The sequence below is a fragment of the Ovis canadensis genome, chromosome 19, assembly GCF_042477335.2.
Source record: "Ovis canadensis isolate MfBH-ARS-UI-01 breed Bighorn chromosome 19, ARS-UI_OviCan_v2, whole genome shotgun sequence".
NCBI classification, from domain to species: Eukaryota; Metazoa; Chordata; class Mammalia; order Artiodactyla; family Bovidae; genus Ovis; species Ovis canadensis.
The window spans coordinates 38,883,951-38,905,141 of record NC_091263.1 but is presented as its reverse complement, the minus strand read 5'-3'; the positions used below and the strand labels follow the sequence as shown (position 1 = coordinate 38,905,141).

Sequence of the window (21,191 nt, the reverse complement as noted above, 5' to 3'; positions counted from 1 at the left end):
AGCAGCATATCCTCTTCAGGGCGCGGGCATCGGCTTGATGGTTCATCGGGTGACCGGGACTCAGGCGAGGCACCCTGCCACATCTCTGCTCCCGGGCACCGGGCCCTTCCCCCGCGGGCAGCGCCGGCAGGTGCGGCGCCGGGGCGCGCGCCTCCGCCGGCCGCGCACTGAGCATGCTCAGTTCCCGCGCGCCGTCCCCCGCCCCCGCGTCCTCCTCCCGCGTCTCCCCCTCCTCCGGGGCTGGGGAGCCGGCAGCCTGAACTCCGCGCCGCCGGGTTTTTTGAGCAGCCGCGAGCGTGAGGAGGGAGGGGAGCGCGGCACCAGGCAGAGCACCGGGTTCAACCCCGGGATTGGTCGCAAGTAGGCAGCTTTCGCCACTACTCTGGGACCCTGGGTCTGTGCCGGCGCCGCACCCGAAGCTGAGGCGGGAGCCGCGCTCAGGAGCTCAGGTAAGTGCAGCGCGCGAGCTGCCCGGGTCCCTCTCCAGCCTGGGTGCGTGCTGCCCTGGGCACCTCGAATTCGGAGAAAGAGCACGGGTCTCGGAGGCTGCCCAGTGGAGAGGGGGTTCTTCGGGGGCGTCCCCTCCTGCAGGGCTGGACGGGGGCTGTGGGCCGAACCGCCGTGGGCCGGTCACCGTGCGCCCTGAACCCGGGAGGAGCCCGGGCACCGACGCCGCCACGCAGTCACCTCACGGCAACCCTTGTTTTTAGTCAGAAAGTAAGTTTGTTGCGCCGGAAGGCTGCCGCGAAAGAGGGAACCTAGAGCCGGTAATGCTTCAGGAACCCTTAAAATCAGCTCCTGCAACTGGTTTCAAGCTGTCGTCCCCTTTCCGCGCGCCTTCGCCGCTTGCGCACGGTTCTCGGCGGCAGAGTTTCCCTCAGATGTTCCCCGGGGCTCCGAGCGCCCAGCTGCAGCCACAGTAGAGGAAGGCGAACTTGGGCTGAGATGTGAAGGGACTTGGGACTGAAAGGGCAAGATCCCGTAGCCGCGGTGGAAGAAGTCTTGTTAGGAAGGACACTTTTTTTTTTTTTTGGTGGGGGGCGGCCACTGTGCGCCAGACTCAGTGTTGAGCACTGGAGGGACAGCGACGAACCACATCCACCAGGTCCCCGCTGTTGTGGCACCTAGCTGATGTACCCAGACTCTGCGGGAGCGAGTGGGTGCTGCGTTTATTTACCTGCAACTTCAGGGGGATTCGCCGTTCCTTTTGAAAGGCGAAGGCAACCCCCTTTTCTCTTCCCCGGACCCAGACATCAGCGAGATGTGCGTCGGGCACCCTGCAGACACCAGCAGGCTCGCTCTCGTTTTGAAACGGAGAGCTCAAGCCCTGCGTGCATTTCTTCTCCTTGTGCTTCGCGAATATATTTAATTGCTTATGAAAGATGTGGAGGTGAGGTTTAGGAGGACGTGGGCTCCTGAATCTCTCAGAACCAGTCAGGGCGTCTGATACATGAAAACATTTTGCAGCACAGCGGAGCTCCTGCAAGGAGGCTTCTCGCAACGCGAAGCTTAGGAGGTTGATGGTTGGCTGGGGTCTCCAGGTTTGGAGCGAAGAGGCTTGCGGGGGTGGTCTTAAGGGCGAGTCAGTGTGGCAGCTCACCCTGGGTGGGTGGTCTGCGTTGGAGGTGTGGGTGGATCTTGGGTTGTGTTGAAGGGTTGTTTGCATGGAGGAGCTCCTGGGAGGAATGCTAGGCTCCTGGAACTTTTTCTAGTTTTCCTACTGGAATCGACATAGAGGCAGGGACATGTTTGTCAGAATAACAGCGTCCTTTAATTGCATGGGAAGCTCCTGCAGTTTACTGCGAAGTGGATATTTCATGTAATAATTCCATATTTGTTTGGAATGTACATTTTTTTTTGTGCTTTGAAGTTTATGGTTTAAGTCCTTTAGGGAGGGGGCAAGCGCATGAAGATTGTACATTTCCTTGCAGGCAGGTCTGTGGAGTAGCATTGCCAGTCCGGCTGATTAGCAAGTTTTTTTTTTTTTTTTTTTTCCCTCTGCCTCTTTCCAAGTGAGTGGAAAAGAAGGTTGTGTCATGGGGGTAGACACCTTGAGGTAGTTTTGGTGGCTTGATGAGAAAACTCACGTTTCACCCATAACTTTATTCTTCCTGCCTTGTGTGAATCAACACAAGAGGTGATGAAAGTGTAAGATTGCTGCTAAGGATCAGAAGTAAAGTTCCGTGGGGATATTATTTTTTTTGCCATCGCATAAATTGCTATTGATTTTGTTTATTTGTTTAAACTGGCTTCAGCTGCTCTGGCTTGATGAGGTGGGATCATAATGGTAAGCCTCATTGTTTATCAGAGTGGACCCTCCAAGTTTGCTGGCTAGCATGAAAAACTGACCTTTTAAAATTAGGGGCTGAGATGGTACGAGGAGTGACCTGTTGTTTAAGGGTGCAGATCAGAGCCACTTGGAAATGACAAAGAAAGCAGGTTTCCTTGTTTGCAGCCTTTTAATAAACACTTTTCACTTCTTTAACCTGGAAGAATTTTCCTCCTCCAGCCAGTTTGTTGCCCCCTTCCCTAGTCATTTCATATTGGTAGGTCATATGATAGGAACAGCAAAATATTTCTTAGATGACTGAATGACACAGTTTCTCAATCAGCAAAGTAACTGCATTGTACAGTAAAAATATGTGCAGTGACATCGGTACATTCACTAACATAAAAATATAAATAACTGTGATTCTGTGGCCAAAATAAAGGTGGGTTTAGAAAATACATTATGCTAGTTGATATTTTTTCAGTAAAAATTAAAGATCTTTTTTTAAAAAAGAGTGAACAGAGAACAAGCTTTTCAAAAATGTTGACTTAAAAAATATCATCCACTTATTTTGCTTAGTTCTCTCTTTTTTATTCAGAAGTAGGTTTTAGAATTTTTTTTCCCACTAAACACTATCTTTTAACGACAGTTTTGTTTTTTTTTTTTTCTGAAAGGTACACAGGACATCTGTTACATCAGTTTAGGTCTTATAAAATGAAGGTAACCTGGATAAGTAAACTTCTCAGCAGAAGACTCCCCTTTATAGTTCTGACTTTTCCCCCCAAGTTTGTATGGGCATGATTTTAATGCATTGGGTTCCTCTTTGTTTTCTTTGAAGACATAGACATAATATACATTTGTTTCAGTCTTTTTTAAAATCCAAATAATTTAATCTTCTGTGAAAACATGCTTTTATATGATTTTAATTAATCTGTTTCATAGGGTAAGTGGAAGATGTCTGTATACACAGATGTGGAGAGTCTTATTGTTGTCATTTTCCACAGCCCAGTGTGTTAAGTCTGGTGAAGGAAACCAGCTTTATTAACTTAGACCTATTGGTCTTCACATTTTTTGATTAGGTACTGTCAGAGGACGTTTGACCATAGATCACTAGTTATTTATACATTTCACACATATACTGTTATGTTGACCTGCTACTTATAAAACATACCCAGAAAGAAACCAAAGGATAAATACAGTAAAAAATTATGAAACAGTTGTTCAAATATTCTTTTTCTGTATCCCAGTGGATTGTTTTGCACAGCCCCTAGGGTGTGTGCTTTGGAGATCACTCATGGTCTGGGACTGTTTTACCTTTTCTCCTTGTCTGTATCCCTGTCATTCATCATCTATGATACTGTAGCCAGTTGCAGAACTGATAGGAACATGGAGCTGCTGTAACAGGTGAATTAGGAACCTTGTTTCCCTGCTACGGACTCACATGTGGATGAAATGAGGCGTAAGAGATGAATGTGACCTAGGGGTCATCCTAGATCTCCCAAATTGGATATACAGATAAAAAATATGAAGTCTTAGCTCAAAGACTAAAGTTCTAGTGGTTAGAAAGTGAGGAAACTAAGGAAGAAATGAGTGAAGGAAGGAGGAATCCTTTTTGTGTTGTGGCATTTATTGCGTGGAGGTTGGAAAGCCCATTTACCGTGGAGCAGATTAACCTGGACCTAAATGTGGCCCTACCACTCATTACGGTCATGATATTGGACAAGACAATTGAATAACTTCTGTGAACCTCTGTTTCCTTAGCTATAAAATTGGGATGACATTTATTTCAATGCAGCATGGTAGGTATTATACACAGGAGTATAGGTAAAGAGCTTGGCTTTATTAGATTGGGTAGATTATGAATGATAACAAATGAATCGAAACAAAGTGTACAGCTTTAGATGAAACAAATGTATATCTCATTCATATAAAGTTTCAAAATGGATGATCCTGGCAGCATTCCTCCAAGATGTGATAGGAAGATCCAGCCTTAATACATTCTGTGTCCCTGCCATCTTCAGCATGTTCATCTGCAGGAAGGAGAAAGACTTGCAGGATGTTAACTGCCCAGACGTGGAAGTCATACATATCACTTTTGCTTTCATTCTGTTGGCCAGAACTCAGTTATATATGTGTGTGTCTTACTCTAAGGGAGTCTGGGAAATGTAGTTCAGCTGTGTTTTCAGGAAGACAAAAAAAAGGTTTGGGGGAACAGCCATCATTGTCTGGCCTCCTGTTATTGCATGTGATATTTCCCCATGTTCAATGAATGTTACTTCTTTCTTCCTTTTCTCCTTTCCCCCACCCAGCTACTGGTTTTCTGGCAGAAAAACTAGAATAGATACAAGAAAATGATAGAAACAGCTTACACAGATAGTGTGTAGTATTTTTGAGGTCCTTTGCTAAGGTGCTCCCCATAGGAATTATTATTCTGTCTATTGTATAGTTGAGGAAAACTAGGCTTAGAGAAATTAATCATTTGCCTGGCATAGCCAGCAAGTGGCAGAGCTGGGGTTTGAACCGCATTGACTCTAGAATTGCTTCTCCTGGAAGCTTCGCTATTTTTGTTGTTGCCGTGGTTCTTCGTGCAGTGCTTTTCTTATTGTAGCCATTGGACCACCTTTCCTTTCTGTCTGTATAAAAAACGTGCAGGAAAATTTAAAAAAATCCTAAAGAAGTTAAAAAACTGCATCTAATTGAAGATATACTGAACCAGAATTATGTATGACATTGGTTTATTTTGAATACCTACCAGCGTCAGGAGCAGATAGTTAAAGGAAGGCCCCCCCCTCCCCCATTACAGTGCTTTTTCACTTCTGATAAAAAATTCTAGGATCTGTTTATTCTTTCTTTTAAGCTTTCATTTTGGAAATCCTGGCCTATCACTTTTATGCTGCAGTATGTGAAGATAAATTCCTGTTCATTTCTTAGCCTAAGGAAATATCCCTTCTGGTAAGTTCACAACTGAAACATCCTCTCCTAACCTTACCTTTGAGCAAAGGCATTCCTGTTCATTAACATCCCCAACTCCCTGAAAGTCTCCTCCTGTTGATTCAGCTTTCCAAAAGTGTTTCAGTATTTCCTGCATGACTGAAGGGACCTCTGTCTCTTATCCTAGAATCCTCTAAGCAAAATGAGTCCTCTTGTCGTTCTCATTCTGTTGTCCCACTTATATTAGAGACTCTGCTTCGTCTCTTCTTTCCTATGCATTTGTCTTTTGTCTTTTACAGAGATGTCTAGTACACTTATGGCTTCCAGTGGTCACTGTGGAAATGTGAGGTGGTCATAATGAGAGTGAAATATTTTGCCAGGAGAATTCATTGTCCACATTATAGACTCATTTTTTCTTCTTGTTCAGTGTGTATTTGTGTCATCTTCACAATTAATTAATGAGAAGCCACCCATCCTCCCACCATGCAAGGAGGTGTAAACTTATTAATATGTAAACTTATTAATCAACGTTTCTCAAAAGCCTGTGTTCATTTCCTTCTAATGGTCCCTGAACCTCTTGTCTTAAGATATTTGATTTATTTTGCTTTTTTCCCCTAAATTTTTCTCCCTTCCAATTCTCTTCACATCTATGCCATCTGTGTGTGTGTGTGTGTGTGTGTGTGTGTGTGTGTGTGTGTGTGTGTTTCAAGGCCCCTCTTGTGATTTAATGGGGTTAGTGAGATGGAGAGGTTTAAACTTGCTTCTGTGACCGCATGGATGGTAGCCCACCAGGCTCCTCTGTCCATGGGATTTCCCAGGCAAGAATACTGGAGTGGATTGCCATTTTCTCCTCCTGGGGATCGTCCTGACACAGTGATCGAACCAGCATCTCCTGCATTGGTAGGCATATTTTTTGGATTCTTTACCACTGAGCCACCAGGGAAGCCTAGCTTACTATCATGTTTTCAGACTTCCAAAGAGCTGCATCCCACAGGGACTTGTGAAAAGCTAATTCTAGCTTCTGTGTCACATAAACTAAATTTTCAGTGACTTGAAAAGTCTTTATACTTCTTTGTCATGTTCAGGACTCACAGCACAGGAGTGGCTTTCCTTGGAGTCATTCAGAGAATCAGGTTCCTCGCTCTTGTGTGGCTTTGTCCTCTCCTGAGTCCTCTTTGTTCAGGAAAGGTATACGGCATGTGAGGAGAAAAATGTCCTGGCAGGTTTCAGACGAGCTTATTTCAGGCCCAGCCTGGGGGCGGTCATCATGGCCCCTGCCCACATTCCATTGGGCAGAGCTCGGTCACTTGGGCATTCCTTGTTACAAGGGAAGCTGAGGAGTAGAGTCACACTGAGTGCCCAGGAGGAAAGGAAAATGTGTTTGGAAACATGTTTAGAAACATGTTTGCCAAATAACTAGGCAGTCTCTGTCACAGCTTTCCAGTGAATGACTGTGGATATGGAGAACCAGCCAGTTCTCATAGCCCCCTCTGTAGATGTGCAGAAAGGAGTGTGAATGTATTAACCTTGGCCTCTGTTACTGTTCTTCTTTTTGTCTTTGTTAGTTTTAAGACTTTATTTATTATATGTCTTATTTTTTTCCTGAAATATAATTGCTTTACAAATCAGCTATATATTTACATATATACCCTCCCTCCTGGACCTGACTCCCACCCTCCCCCCATGCCACCCATCTAGGTCATCACAGAGCACTGAACTGAGCCTCCTGTGCTTTGTAGAGTCTGTCTTACAGAGTGAAGTAAGAACGGGAAAGCAAATATCACATATTTAAGTATATATGGGAAATGTAGAAAAATGGTACAGAAGAACCAATATCCGGGGCAGGAATAGAGAACCAACATAGAGAATGGTTATGTGTGGACACAGTGGGAGAAGGAGTGGGTGGGATGAATTGGGAGATTAGGATTGACAGAAATACACTGCCATGTGTAAAGTAGATCAGTGGGAAGCTGCTATGAAGACTTTATTTTTATTTTTTTTGTATTGGTTTTGCCATACATTGACGTGAATCTGCCACGGCTGTACACATGTTCCCCATCCTGAAGCCCTCCTCCCATCTCCCTCCCCGTACCATCCCTCTGGGTCATCCCGGTGCACCAGCCCTGAGAATCCTGTTTCATGCATCGAACCTGGACTGGCGATTCTTTTCACATATGATATTATACATGTTTCAATGCCATTCTCTCAATCATCCCACCCTCGCCCTTTCCCACAGAGTCCAAAAACTGTTCTATACATCTGTGTCTGTTTTGCTGTCTTGCATACAGTGTTATCGTTACCATCTTTCTAAATTCCATATATATGTGTTATTATATTGTATTGGTATTTTTCTTTCTGGCTTACTTCACTCTGTATAATAGGCTCTAGTTTCATCCACCTCATTAGAACTGATTTCAAAGACTTTATTTTTTAAAACAGTTTTAGGTTTAAAACAAAGTTGAGAGAGAGATACAGTGATTCCCATATACCCCCTACTGGAGCACATGCATAGCCTCTTCCATTATCAATGCCATTCACCAGAATGGTGCTTTTTTTAAACCAAGGATAAACCTACATTGACACATCATTATCACCCAAAGTTCTTAGTTTACTTTAGGGTCCTCTCTTGGTGTTGTACATTCTGTGGGTTTGGGTAAAAGTATAATGACATATATCCATCATTATAATATCATACACAGTATTTTCACTGCCCTAAGAATTCTCTGTTCTCTGCCTGTTTATTTTTTCCCTTGGATCTTCCACCCCTAGAAAACACTGATCTTTTTAATTGTCTCTGCAGTTTTACCTTCTCTGAAATGTCACATAGTTGGAATCAAACATGTGTAGCCTTTTCTGGTAGATCTCTTTCACTTAACAATATGCATTTAATTTGTGTTCCTCCATGTCTTTTCATGGCCTACGAGCTCATGTCTTGTTGCTGCTGCTAAGTCACTTCAGTCGTGTCCGACTCTGTGTGACCCCATAGACGGCAGCCCACCAGGCTCCCCCATCCCTGGGATTCTCCAGGCAAAAACACTGGAGTGGGTTGCCATTTCCTTCTCCAATGCATGAAAGTGAAAAGTGAAAGTGAAGTTGCTCGGTCGTGTCCGACTCTTTGTGACCCCATGGGCTGCAGCCTACCAGGCTCCTCCGTCCATGGGATTTTCCAGGCAAGAGTACTGGAGTGGGATGCCATCGCCTTCTCCACATGTCTTGTTAGTGTTGGATAATATTTTATTGCCCATTCTTAGTGCAAATGGTCTGGGTGAACTCCATTTCCTACTTAAGGACTGGAACATGCTCTTTTACTTAAGGAAGAGCCCTGGCTCTCTGTGTCCACAGTAATTGCTTCCAGAACAGGCACTGGGCCTGGTGAGAACCAGTGCAGAGGATGGAGATGTTTTCTAGCTTCTTAGTGACTCCACCTGGGCTCCATGCCTGCCTGGAACCAGTCCCTGTGAACAAGGAGCCCAGAACCAGGGGCATGTCTATCTGCCACTGCTCCAGCTGTCTTGCTCCCAGGGAAGAAAGCCTCGGTCAAATGGCAGTCATCACATGTCACTTGAGAATGAAAACCAGAGGCAAGACGGGGAGAAACTCAGTCCTCTTATATTGCCTGAGTCGATTCATCCAGCTATGTCTCATGTGAGTTTGATTTTTTAGCTCTTGGAATTCATAAATTACAGTTTGACTTTAGCTAGTTCGGGTTGAATTCTTATCACTTGCAGTCAATACTGATTTATTGGATCAAGGAGGCAAGGGGCAAAATCCAGGATAGGAATGTTAGGAAAGTGTGTGTGTGTGTGTGTGTGTGGGTGTGTGTGTCTGTGTCTGTGTCTGTGTCTGTGTCTGTGTGTTTCTGAGCTCATCAGATGTGTCACTTTAGTTATGAGCCTAACAACAATTGCACTCCCTCATAATAAATCAGACTTCCAGTCAAGAATCACTTGGCAGTATCCTACCAGGCACAGATATTCATCACTAAATCATTAAGCCAAGCTCTCATTTCTTCAAAGTCTGTCTCTTTGTAGAGCTGTGAAGGGAATTGGAAGAAAAATCATGTCCTCAGGCTTAATTCTCTCTTCTGAGACTTACTGTGGTCCTTCCTACGTGATGTTCTTTTCCCCAATCGTATTTCTCCATTGTTTCCCCTTTTAAAGCCCACAGCCTCATCCGTACCAGTCTAGTCATCCAGCCTGGACCTTGTCATGTATTTTTTTATCCTCACCTTTGTTTACATTGCCTCTCAGTCTGCCTCTGCTGTCTTTTCTTACCATGTTTATTGTACTTTGCAGAATGCTTAACTCAAATGTGCCTCTCTTAAGCTTGTTTCCATACTACTGAGGAGTAAACAATGACTCTCTTCCCTGTACGTACGAACTCCTGTTGTATTTTTTTTTTTCCATTCCACTTCTATAATGGCTGTCATGAAAGTAACCAACCAGTTATCATAAGACTGAGGGGTTCCCAAGATGCTGTATATTATCGTTTAAATCAGGAAAGTTTTGGTCAATTGGGACAAGTTCATTGCCATACCTACTACATTGTAAACTTGCTTCATGTGTCACTCAGTACCATGTGAGTCTCTTGAGAGGATAAGAGTTTGAAATTTGAAGACTGATTTCTTAGCAATTCTAAATCCATTTTTGTACTACCTGTATTATTTTGTGCGATAGCAAATTACCTACTTTCTAGGTTTCTGCTTCATCAGCTATATGATGGGATAATATGTGTTTTGTAGAGTTCGTCAGATAATTAAATGACATGGTAAATTAAATCACTCAGTTTATTGATGGACGTATCTAGAAATTTGGGTTGTACCTAAAGGTGCAGGAGTTGGTGAACATTATGTGCAGTGCAGCTTGCAAAGTGCTTAATACTTGTAACTAGTGCTTTCAAAAGCCTAGTAAGCTTCTGGTAAACAGTTTTTAGAGCTTCTCAGGTGGCTCAGTGGTAAAGAATCCGCCTACCAATGCAGGAGACACAGGAGACGTAGGTTCAATCCCTGGATCAGGAAATAGGAAATGACAACCCGTTCCAATATTCTTATCTGGAAAATTCCATGGACAGAAGATCCTGGTGGGCTATAGTCTGTGGGGTCACAAAGTGTTGGACATGACAGTGCAAGGGGACACACACATACACACACATGCGCACGAGTTTTGTTTAGTTTTCAAATTGACTAATCTTACTTGCATTGGAGTATCTCTTGCATAAAACATGATAGGCAACAAAAGTACAATTAAACTCAGATAATATGTGTTCATGGAGCATTAATGATCTTACAGGTGTTTTGGATAAGGGGAGAAATAAGTCAGTGAGAGTGGTTAGAAAATATTTGAGAAAGAACTCCTGGTGTTGGAAACTTGAAAAAGCAAGAGTTGGCTGCAAGGTTCATTTGTTTTCTTTTTCTTGTCAGAGATTTATTTTTCTTTCTTATTTAAAGCCAGGATCAATAGTTTTCATGGTTTGGAAAGTGAAAATATTTTCCATGTTTAGGCAGGGTCAGTTTCAGCTCATAATACTTAAAACCCTTATTTTTTTCCCATTAATTAAATAAAGGTTGAGCATTTCTGGGAAAAACACTTTGGTTCATGAGAAAGTAAGGGTTAGGAGGGCAGCACTCCTGACTCCATAATTAATTTGAGGTTCTAAAAAAATGCATCCAGGACTCCTCTGCTTTTACTACACTAAAATGACCCTTTTACCTTTGGGCTAAACTTTTGTCTAGAAAATACTTTGCACTTTGCAGAGCTGTACTCATATAACCTTGACAATTTATGTTGCCTGTGACTTTTAGGTTTATCATGGAAATGTCCAGTGAGGACAGTTGTCAACTAGTGTGCTTATGCTGACATGAGTCCAATTTGCAGGAGAAGAAAGTCAAAAAATAAAAAAAACAAATGGCATGATTCAAATCCCCAAGTAAGTTTTATAGGGCTTGATTCTGTACACATTGAGATCATTTTGAGTTGCACAAATGTATATTGTCATCTGTACCAAATACAAATATGAATATTTTTGTCTTTAGTGACTCATCTGAGTAGCTATTAGCTAGTTATTGATTCTAGATTTCTTGCAGATTAGCAAATTAATTGGGAGTGTAGACAGTACTTTTACTATATTTAATTAGGTGAATGACGTTCTTAAAGAGAGAATATTTACTTAAGTCATGTTTCTAATTCCTTGTAAAAATTATAGCAAAAACGTGGTTAAGTGGAATTCTTGGAATTAAATTAATGGGGTTCTCTGGTGACTCAAATGGTAAAGGATCTGTATGCAATGCAAGAAACCTGGGCTTGATCCCTGGGTCAGGAAGATCCCCTGGAGAAGGGAATAGCTCCCCACTCCAATATTCTTGCCTGGAGAATCCCATGGACAGAGGAACCTGGCAGGCTGCAGTCCATGGGATCTCAAAGAGTCTGACATGACCGAGCCACTAACACGTTCACTTTTCACAAATAACAGTTTGCTTTAATCTACCAATAGTGGTTTTTAAAAAATGGAAATCCAGGTCAACTGTATTACTGATCAACTAAATAGGTGGCTAAGTATGATTTACTTCTTGATGACACGGATCACTGTGATGAACATAGTCTAGTAGTTTAGACTAGGACAGTGATTCACTTTTGAATCAGACCCACCTGGATTTCTTCTGTCACCGGCTGTGTGATCTTGAGCATCTTCTTAACCCTTCAGTTCAGTTCAGTCGCTCAGTCGTGTCCGACTCTTTGCGACCCCATGAATCGCAGCATACCAGGCCTCCCTGTCCATCACCAACTCCCGGAGTTCACTCAGACTCACGTCCATCGAGTCAGTGGTGCCATCCAGCCATCTCATCCTCTGTCATCCCCTTCTCCTCCTGCCCCCAATCCCTCCCAGCATCAGAGTCTTTTCCACTGAGTCAACTCTTCACAAGAGGTGGCCAAAGTACTGGAGTTTCAACTTTAGCATCATTCCTTCCAAAGAAACCCCAGGGCTGATCTCCTTCAGAATGGACTGGTTGGATCTCCTTGCAGTCCAAGGGACTCTCAAGAGTCTTCTCCAACACCACAGTTCAAAAGCATCAGTTCTTTGGCGCTCAGCCTTCTTCACAGCCCAACTCTCACATCCATACATGACTACTGGAAAAACCATAGCCTTGACCAGACGGACCTTAGTCGGAAAAGTAATGTCTCTGATTTTGAATATGTTATCTAGGTTGGTCATAACTTTTCTTCTAAGGAATAAGTGTCTTTTAATTTCATGGCTGCAGTCACCATCTGCAGTGATTTTGGAGACCCCCAAAATAAAATATGACTACAAAATAGTTTTTAAAATCTGCAAAATGAAGTAGATCATGCCTACCTTGTAGAGATGCTGTGAACATTAAATGATGTGAGTTTAATACTTTAGTAGGTGTGCACAATACATTCTAAGCACTAAGCAAACTTGCCCTATTCTATATTATAATCTTGGCAGTTTATACAGAACATAGTACATACAGCTGCTTTCTGTTTGTTGAGACAACAAATGTTAGACTGGATTGTGCAACAGGATCCCATCAGGGACTGGTGAAACATCAGACCCTATGCCGAGTGGCCTCTGTCTGCTTTCTGATGCTTTTCAGATGCTCATATATTATATGATTCCTTACTTTGGTGAACTACCCATTTCTATGTGCTGTTTCTTCCTGCTTGTCTCCTGCAAAAAACAAAAACAAATTTACAAGCCATTCAAACTGTATTTAGTAATTTAAATAGTTCTGAATGAGGCTGTGAGGGGCCTTCCACACCCCTCTTTTTGTGAGAGACTAGGAATGGTAGAAATGGTCTTAAGTTCTTAACAACAAATGGGTTTCTCTAAAGAGACCAAAATGGTGACTTATCAGTTTTTCTTATGCCCCCTAAAAAGTGGCTCTGCTTCAGCAGATATTTGCTGGTTTTTAATTTATCCATGACTTCTCACCCTGCCCTATTCCCATATAACCTCCTAACATCAGCTGTCTTGTTACATCACTTCTCTGGGGTTCAGTGTGCAGTGCAGTGAGCAATTTTTGTGTCAGGAATCCCCTGTCATAACAAATAGATTTAACAAAGTCAACTTACGTAAAGCTACCTGTGTTCTCTTCATATATCTGTAAAAAGAAGTCCCTAATTGATTATGTAGTGTAAGAATAGTTGAAGGTAGACCAGAAAGACTATCTGTGAATTAATTATCCTGCCTATGTAGAAGAACAGTGATCACTGAAGTTGTTACTAGCCAGTTTACCTTATTCAAAGCCTCTGTTATTTTATTGCATACTGAACTAGTGAATTAGTTGGAGAAGGCAATGGCACCCCACTCCAGTACTCTTGCCTGGAAAATCCCATGGATGGAGGAGCCTGGTAGGCTGCAGTCCATGGGGTCACTAAGAGTCAGACATGACTGAGCGACTTCACTTCACTAGGAGCATCAATGTCTCCTATTCATTTTCATTCTTCTCAGTGTCCCCTACTTCCTGACCGAGGTAGTGAGAGGTACAGCAGAAATAGAAAATAACCTGCCTTGATAATATTGTCACAGGTATTTGTGATACACTTTGTAGCAGCGGCCTGTTTGTGAAGATTTCTGTGTTACAGTTGTGGAAGGTTGGCTTGCTTACCTGTAGTACTATAAAATTCATTCAAAAGTCTGTACTCTGAGAACATGATCTTCACTCTGTAAAGAAGTTCCTTTTATTTTCTTTAGCACATTTCAAGGTCTCTTTCACCAGTTACTAGAATCTAACTCACTCCAGTACTCTTGCCTGGCAAATCCCATGGACGAAGGAGCCTGGTAGGCTGCAGTCCATGGGGTCGCTAGGAGTCGGACACGACTGAGCGACTTCCCTTTTCCTTTTCACTTGGGCAATGGCAACCCACTCCAATGTTCTTGCCTGGAGAATCCCAGGGACGGGGGAGCCTGGTGGGCTGCCATCTCTGGGTTGCACAGAGTCGGACACGACTGAAGTGACTTAGCAGCAGCAGCAGCAGCAGCAGCAGCAGCAGCAGCAGCAGCAGCAGAATCTAACTAAAAATTCCTAGTATGTTCCCTTTATTTTCTTTCTTGAACCTGTTGATTAGAATGACAGACATTGCAACAATCCTAGATAACTGTGAATGTGGTGGGAAGATTTGTATATGGGCTGTATAATGTGGGGTTATTGTGAATTCATAGTTCCATTAACTCTACTCAATTCTTTTATTAGTAGCAATTTACCAGTATCTTGTAGTTTATATTATGTGCTGTAACTTAAATTAGTACTTTTGTTTTAAATGTTACTGTTATTCAAAGCAGCACTCTTCTTTTGTTCTGAATTAATGAGCTTGTACAAATTTTAGTAATTTTCTTATAATGTAACTCCTTAAATCAATATATTAAGGTTAATGCTTAAGAAAAGGAGCATAATATATAATATACTCTCTATGATAATGAATTCCATGTTTTAGGTTGTGATTCAGTTTCTGCAGATGGAGAATGTTTTATATGATGAAAAAGAAAAGTAGTAGGCAGACTTGGTGATTGAAAAATGATATCATCAAATTCTGGCTACACGACTCTTGTAAGATTAGACCAAATTATTTAACATATCTTGGCTTCATTTTTCTTGCCATATAATGAGGTTATTCTTGTAGAATTATGAAGACCAAAATGAGCTAATGATGTGTACACATAACCTGATGCTTTGCATATAACTGTATTATCCCTAAAAAATGTGGAGTTTATCATTATAATCTTATTTTTCTCATACATTTATTCAATATGATTCCTATTTGTTGATGAAATAATGAAAGTTGTAGCTTATAAACTTGAAATGTTGTTCCTTTAAATAATTAAGAAAGTGATGCATGTTTGTCCCTGTGACTTTATCCATGAGTGTGTGTGTGTGCGTGTGTGTGTGTGCACACGTGCACACGTGCTCAGTTGTGTCCAACTCTTTGCATCCTCATAGACTCTAGTCTGCCAGGCTCCTCTGTCCATGAAATTTTCTAGGCAAGAATGCAAGAGTAAATTGCCATTTCCTACTGCGGGGGATCTCCTTGACCCTGGAATTGAACCCACATCTCTTGAATAGACAATATGATCTTCCTTGACTGCACAGAAACAGAAGGAGGCAGCCTTTGTATAGTGTGTTGTTTTATGACTGATTGTTACAGAGAGCTGCCGGATCAGAGCTGAGATGTGATTAGCACTGAGATTTCATTTTGGAGAAATAGTTTTGGCTATGGTCAAGAGTCTTATTTATTATAAAGAATGAATTACTGAATAGGCTCTCATCCGTATTCTTGCTACTTCAGCTCTCGCCCATCTTGCCATGCTACAAAAAGAAATGCTGACATGTGACAGAGTAGAAATATAAAATGTTTCAAGTTGCTCTTAGTCAAATGTGATTGAAATTTTTAAAAAGCTTTACACAATTTTCAAAAATCTCTGATACTAATAGTATTTGGGAATGAATTTCTGTTTATTGGGAGAATATCAGTTTGCATACCCTACATATAGTCTCCTTATAGGTGCTTTGAGTGTCAAAACTTAGCGAGCATAACTGTAATGACTAATACATTATTAATATGCTTGCTATGAAGGATTTTTACATAATTGAAGAGGAACAAGCTAATGTTATTTTCTTTTCCATGTGTTTGTATAGCCTTTAAAAAATGAAACAGTTTTAGTAAGTTTATTTTGAATGTTTCTCTACTTCCTCCTTGTTTGGGGTTTACCATGTGGGTTTGCAGAATTCAAATAACACTTCTTTGTCATTTAACCTCATTACTTAAATGCTATAATTACTTTTTTATTTTGTTTCTTTATTTCTAACATATACAGTGAGAACTTAAGTATTGTTTCTCTTTGTGTTGTACATTTCCCCCTACTATCTACTAAGCTAACTCACATCAGAATCTTAGTTCATTGATAGACTTCCATCCATTAATTTATATCCTGTAGAATCTAAATATTGCCTCTGAATGGAAATTTGCTTGACTTCAGGCTTATATATATATCTATATATACACACACACACATATGTATGCATATTGGAGAAGGGAATGGCAACACACTCTAGTATGCTTGCCTGGAGAATCCCATGGGCAGAGGAGCCTGGCAGGCTTCAGTCCATGGGGTCACAAAGAATTGGACACGACTGAAGCAACTTAGCACAGCACGTGTGTGTGTGTGTGTGTGTGTGTGTATGTGTGTGTATATATATATATATATGAAGAAACATGTATAATGTGCTTTCAAGGAATTATTTTCTTGGTGTGAAAAGAAAACCAAGATTACAGTGTGGTGTGATGTGGGATATTATGGTAGTAATTGCAAAGAAATTATGGGGAAGAGTTTATATTCATATTGAGATAAAGTGAAAAGATGGATAGAATTCGCAGTTTGAGTTTGGAAAGAACACTTAAGAAAAGGAATATAGCGTGACAGCAGGATGGGATAATGAGAGAAGTGGTGTGTTTAGGGACTGGCAAAGAGTTAAGAAGGAGTGGACCTCACAGATGTAGGAGAGGGATGGCAGAGTCCTTGGACTATACTGCAGAGACCTGAACGTGAATGATGCCCAATGAGTTGGGCAGAGAACAAACAAAGACAGTGTAATTGTGTGCTTAGGGTGATTAGTGCATTATAGAATTGCACAAAGTAGCATCTTTAGTGAATAAGAGGAAATTGACTTGTGTCCTTGAGGCCATAGAAAGCCATTACACAATTTTAAAGGACTAGAATGACGTCAGACAGTTAATTTTGAAAAATTCATCCTAATTTAATGTGAAGATCTAAGTGATATGTTGGGGCTGGTGTGTGGAGTGGTATTCGTAACCTGTCTAAGCTTTTAGATATGTGCCTGATCTATGACTAGTTGTTATATCCTATTCTGATTGTGTTAATGATGTAAGAAAACAGCAAACTTGGTAGAAAAGGATGTTATATTTTCATATAAAATATTTTTGTTTTCTTAATGCATTTCATTATTTAAATCCAGTATGCACAGGGGTTAATAAGTAATTTGGGATCTAAATTAGAAAACTAAGAAAATGAGCAAACAACAAATGTTCTAAAGCATATAATGATAAAAAAAAGCATTGCACAAGGTAATTAAGTGCCTTTATATCGTAGTATGGGGGGAATTGTTTCATGGCAGTAGATTTACAAATGGACAATTTAAATTGAGTACCACTCCTTTTTTTCCATTTAAAAATGTTTTATTTGAGATACTGGAAGGTTACATTGTAGGGTATCCAGTGATCATCTGCTTTCCCCCATGTTTTCTGGCTTTACTCCATAATGCTTACCTGTGTCTGTGGCACTTTCCTTTGCTAATAACACTTGCTGTCCTTAGATGTTCAGTTCAGTTCAGTCGGTCAGTCGTGTCTGACTCTTTGCGACCCCATGAATTGCAGCACACCTGGCCTCCCTGTCCATCACCAACTTCCGGAGTTCACTCAAACTCATGTCCATCGAGTCAGTGATGCCATCCAGCCATATCATCCTCTGTTGTCCCCTTTTCCTCCTGCCCCCAATCCCTCCAAGCATCAGAGTCTTTTCCAATGAGTCAACTCTTCACATGAGGTGGCCAAAGTACTAGAGCTTCAGCTTTAGCATCATTCCCTCCAAAGAACACTCAGGGCTGATCTCCTTTAGAATGGACTGGTTGGCTCTCCGTGCAGTCCATGGGACTCTCAGGAGTCTTCTCCAACCCCACATTTCAAAAGCATCAATTCTTCATCGCTCTGCTTTCTTCACAGTCAACTCTCACATCCATACATGACCACTGTAAAAACCATAGCCTTGACTAGACAGACCTTTGTTGGCAAAGTAATGTCTCTGCTTTTCAATATGCTGTCTAGGTTGGTTGTAATTAGTTAGTGGTAAAGAATATGCCTGCCAATGCAGGAGATGCAGGAGACATCGGGAAGATCCTCTGGAGGAGGAAATGGCAACCTACTCTAGTATTTTTGCCTGGGAAATCCCATGGACAGAGGAACCTGGCAGTCTATCTTCCATGGGGCCACAAAGAATCAGACATGATTAAGTGACTGAGCACAAAGGGAAACTAATGGTTTTCGGTAACATTTCAAATAGTAGTCATCGATGCTGATTATTTAAAAATTTTAATTCACAGGAATAAGCTTACTTTCCCAACAGTAAAAATCACTTCTAGTGTATATAGTCTTGAGGGTTGATAAATCCAGAGCCCACTCCCTCACTAAGAAGTGGCCCAGGAATCTTTCTTCAGTCGACCCTTCTGCTGTTGCAGTATAAGAAAGGTGCCAGCATATGACTTTCATCTCTGAATGCCTGAATTATTAGACCCTCTCTACTCATGTGTAGAATCCTAAGATCAGTAACAAAAAGATGAAAAAAGAGTTGGAGGGAGGGGTTACTCTCTGTATTGTGTCAGTGTCCTGGCCAGCCCTGTCCTGGCCTGCCCAGTGGTACCTGCTCCTGGCGTAGGGGGTGGGGTGGGGGGCGGGAGTGCGTCTGTTGCTGTTTGATTCCTGAGTTTTCTCTTCTATGTTATGATCTCCTTATATCCTCTTTATACAGTACCTCAGTACCTTTCCCCCTAGGTTCTCATTGGTGTTTATTTTTTCTTGCACCCCAAGGACTGTAGAGATTTTCCTAGTATCAGATGTCTAGAGGTGCTTCATACCACGTGCCTTATACTGTTATGCCTTCATCTTTCTGTTGAGTCCAAAGCACAGACACAAAGGTTACTTTTTCAGAATGCACCACTCATTAGTTTGAGGCCCCTTTCATTAATTTGAAAATTATCCACCCTGGAGAGCCTATGGCATTTCTCTCATTTTACAGTAATTACTCTCATCCCAGTGTTCTGCAGGGTGGGAAAGTTGGCTGGGAATGTGGTGTATAAATCCCTCTATGTTCCTCTGGTTTTCAGGATTTGGTGAGTGACTGCTCACAAAGGAGCTCTAAGGTCTCTTATGAGTGCACATGCCATGGTGCTTCCTTACAAGCTTGTTCTTCTCTGAATAATTCACATCATCCAGTACTTTCTGCAGCTTTATAAGATCAGCAGTTGAAAGTTCCCTTCTTGGTCTAGCCAGCGCTTAATGCCTTTTCTGCAAATGTATTTTTGGAGGCTCTGTGATCACAGTAAGGAGCTAAAGCTTAGATTTGGTGGCCCACCTTGCAAACTTGTCATTAACTCTGGGACCCAGGTCTGTTGGTATTTATGCACAGAGGTTTAATCTTTGTACAGAGTGCCTTATAGTAGTCTGAGCATAAAAGTCTCAGAGTGTAACTTGGGCCTGGTGTTCATAATTGAGTTACACCCCAGGCCTGATGATCTTCTAATACTTTTTCATATATAATCATGCACCACTAAACTCTTGTTGATCTTCTGTTAGAAGCAAGGCATTGCAGGAGACCAAGTGCCCTCAACTTGGGAGCAGAAGCAGGGACCATGCATATAGGAGTGAGTATAAGCTCTCTTGGGTAATTGCTACAAAATATGATCCTCAGAGAAAGCTGGCATTTTAGAAGAAGCTAAAGATTCACAGGCCCACTCTAGAGGCACTGAATCAGAGTCCCTGGGGATGAGGTTTAGGAAATTATGTTTTGAATATGCTCCCCATGTGATTCTGATGTTCAGCCAGGTTTGAGAACTAGAGCTTGTTCTGCAGAGCACTAATTCTTCAAGATATAAATAGGATTCCGTTTAAAAAACTTCTCAGCAGGAATGAGCTTAGAAAATTCTGTATTTTAAATAGATTTTCTTACATTAAAATTTCTCAGACTCTTTATGTGCCTTGTGAAATACATGTCTCTGAAACTGACTTGACTAAGGTCTTTCAGGTTGCTATAACAGAGTACCACAGACTGGGTGACTTACAAGACAACAGAAGTGTATTTCTTATAGTTAGGAAGGCTGAGAAGTCCAAGATCAAAGTGCCGGCATATTCAGTGTCTGCTGAGGCCGCTTTCTGGTTCATAAATAGCCATCTTCTCTCTGTAACCTTACATTAAAGAAGAGGCAAGAGAGCTCTCTAGGGTCTTTTTATAAAGACACTAATCCCATTTGTAATGGTTCTGCCTTCATAACTGACTTACATCCCAGAGGTCCGACTTCCAAATACCATCACATTGGGAATTAGGTTTCAATGTAAGGATTTTGGGGGATATACAATTTGGTCTATAGGAACTAAAAAACAACCTCCCTCCTCAGAGCAGAGATTGTCTATGAAACATTGAAAGGGGTGGTGCTCAGCCCTGATGCATGTTAGAATAATTCGATTTAGTTGGTCTGGGGTGAAGGTGAATTCTGGGAAATAGAATTTTTATAACACTTCCCAGATGATTTTATTAAATGCAGCAGTGTTGAAGACCATAAATATCATGATATTAATATATTCTTTGGAAGACATGTTGGGAAATTTAGTCCTAGTGTGTGTTCCTATCACCCAGGTTTTTGTTTGTTTGTTTCACCTCCATCTGTATGTATTAACATATATGTTAATATACATCTCATATTACATTTTAAAGAGAAGGTTTAAAAATTTTTTTTTTCTGCCTGTAACATAAACTTCTTTTGGGAAGAAGTACCCCCAGTCATTGGAGACACTCTATGAGAAAAGTCTTCTAACTAAATATATATGGACTTTCATAATGAATAATATTAATCAAATACAATGTATCAAGCAAGTTGCTTTTATTATACTATCTCATTTAAGCCTGTAATGATCCTGTGAGCTAAGTGCTGTAATGAACCCTAGGTCCTAGATGAGATAACTGAAAATCGGAAGATTAAATAACTGAATTCACGCTAGCAGTAAATAGCCACACTGATGTCATATTACTGGTGTGCCTGCCTGTGAAGCTTTTAACCAGTATGGATTCCTCAGGAAGGTAGAGATTTTTATCCTTAGTGATCAGTATATGGTTAAAAGACCTAAACTTGTACAAACGGCTTTCACAACTACATTTTATTGCAAGGATTGTGCATCTTCATAAATTTTAGGGGTTT

General features: G+C 41.5%; 1 protein-coding gene across 3 annotated transcripts in view; it reads left to right on the top strand.

Moving 5' to 3' along the window:
- The first annotated feature begins 226 nt into the window (after positions 1-226).
- Positions 227-21,191, top strand: part of CNTN4 (contactin 4) — a 1,043,858-nt gene continuing 1,022,893 nt past the window's right edge. For 2 of the 3 annotated variants that reach the window (XM_069561832.1, XM_069561831.1), the window contains exon 1: positions 236-449. The gene's annotated coding sequence lies outside the window, so the exon portion shown is untranslated. Of the gene's footprint in view, positions 450-21,191 lie in introns of all 3 variants that reach the window. The other variant, XM_069561830.1, reaches the window with a different exon arrangement.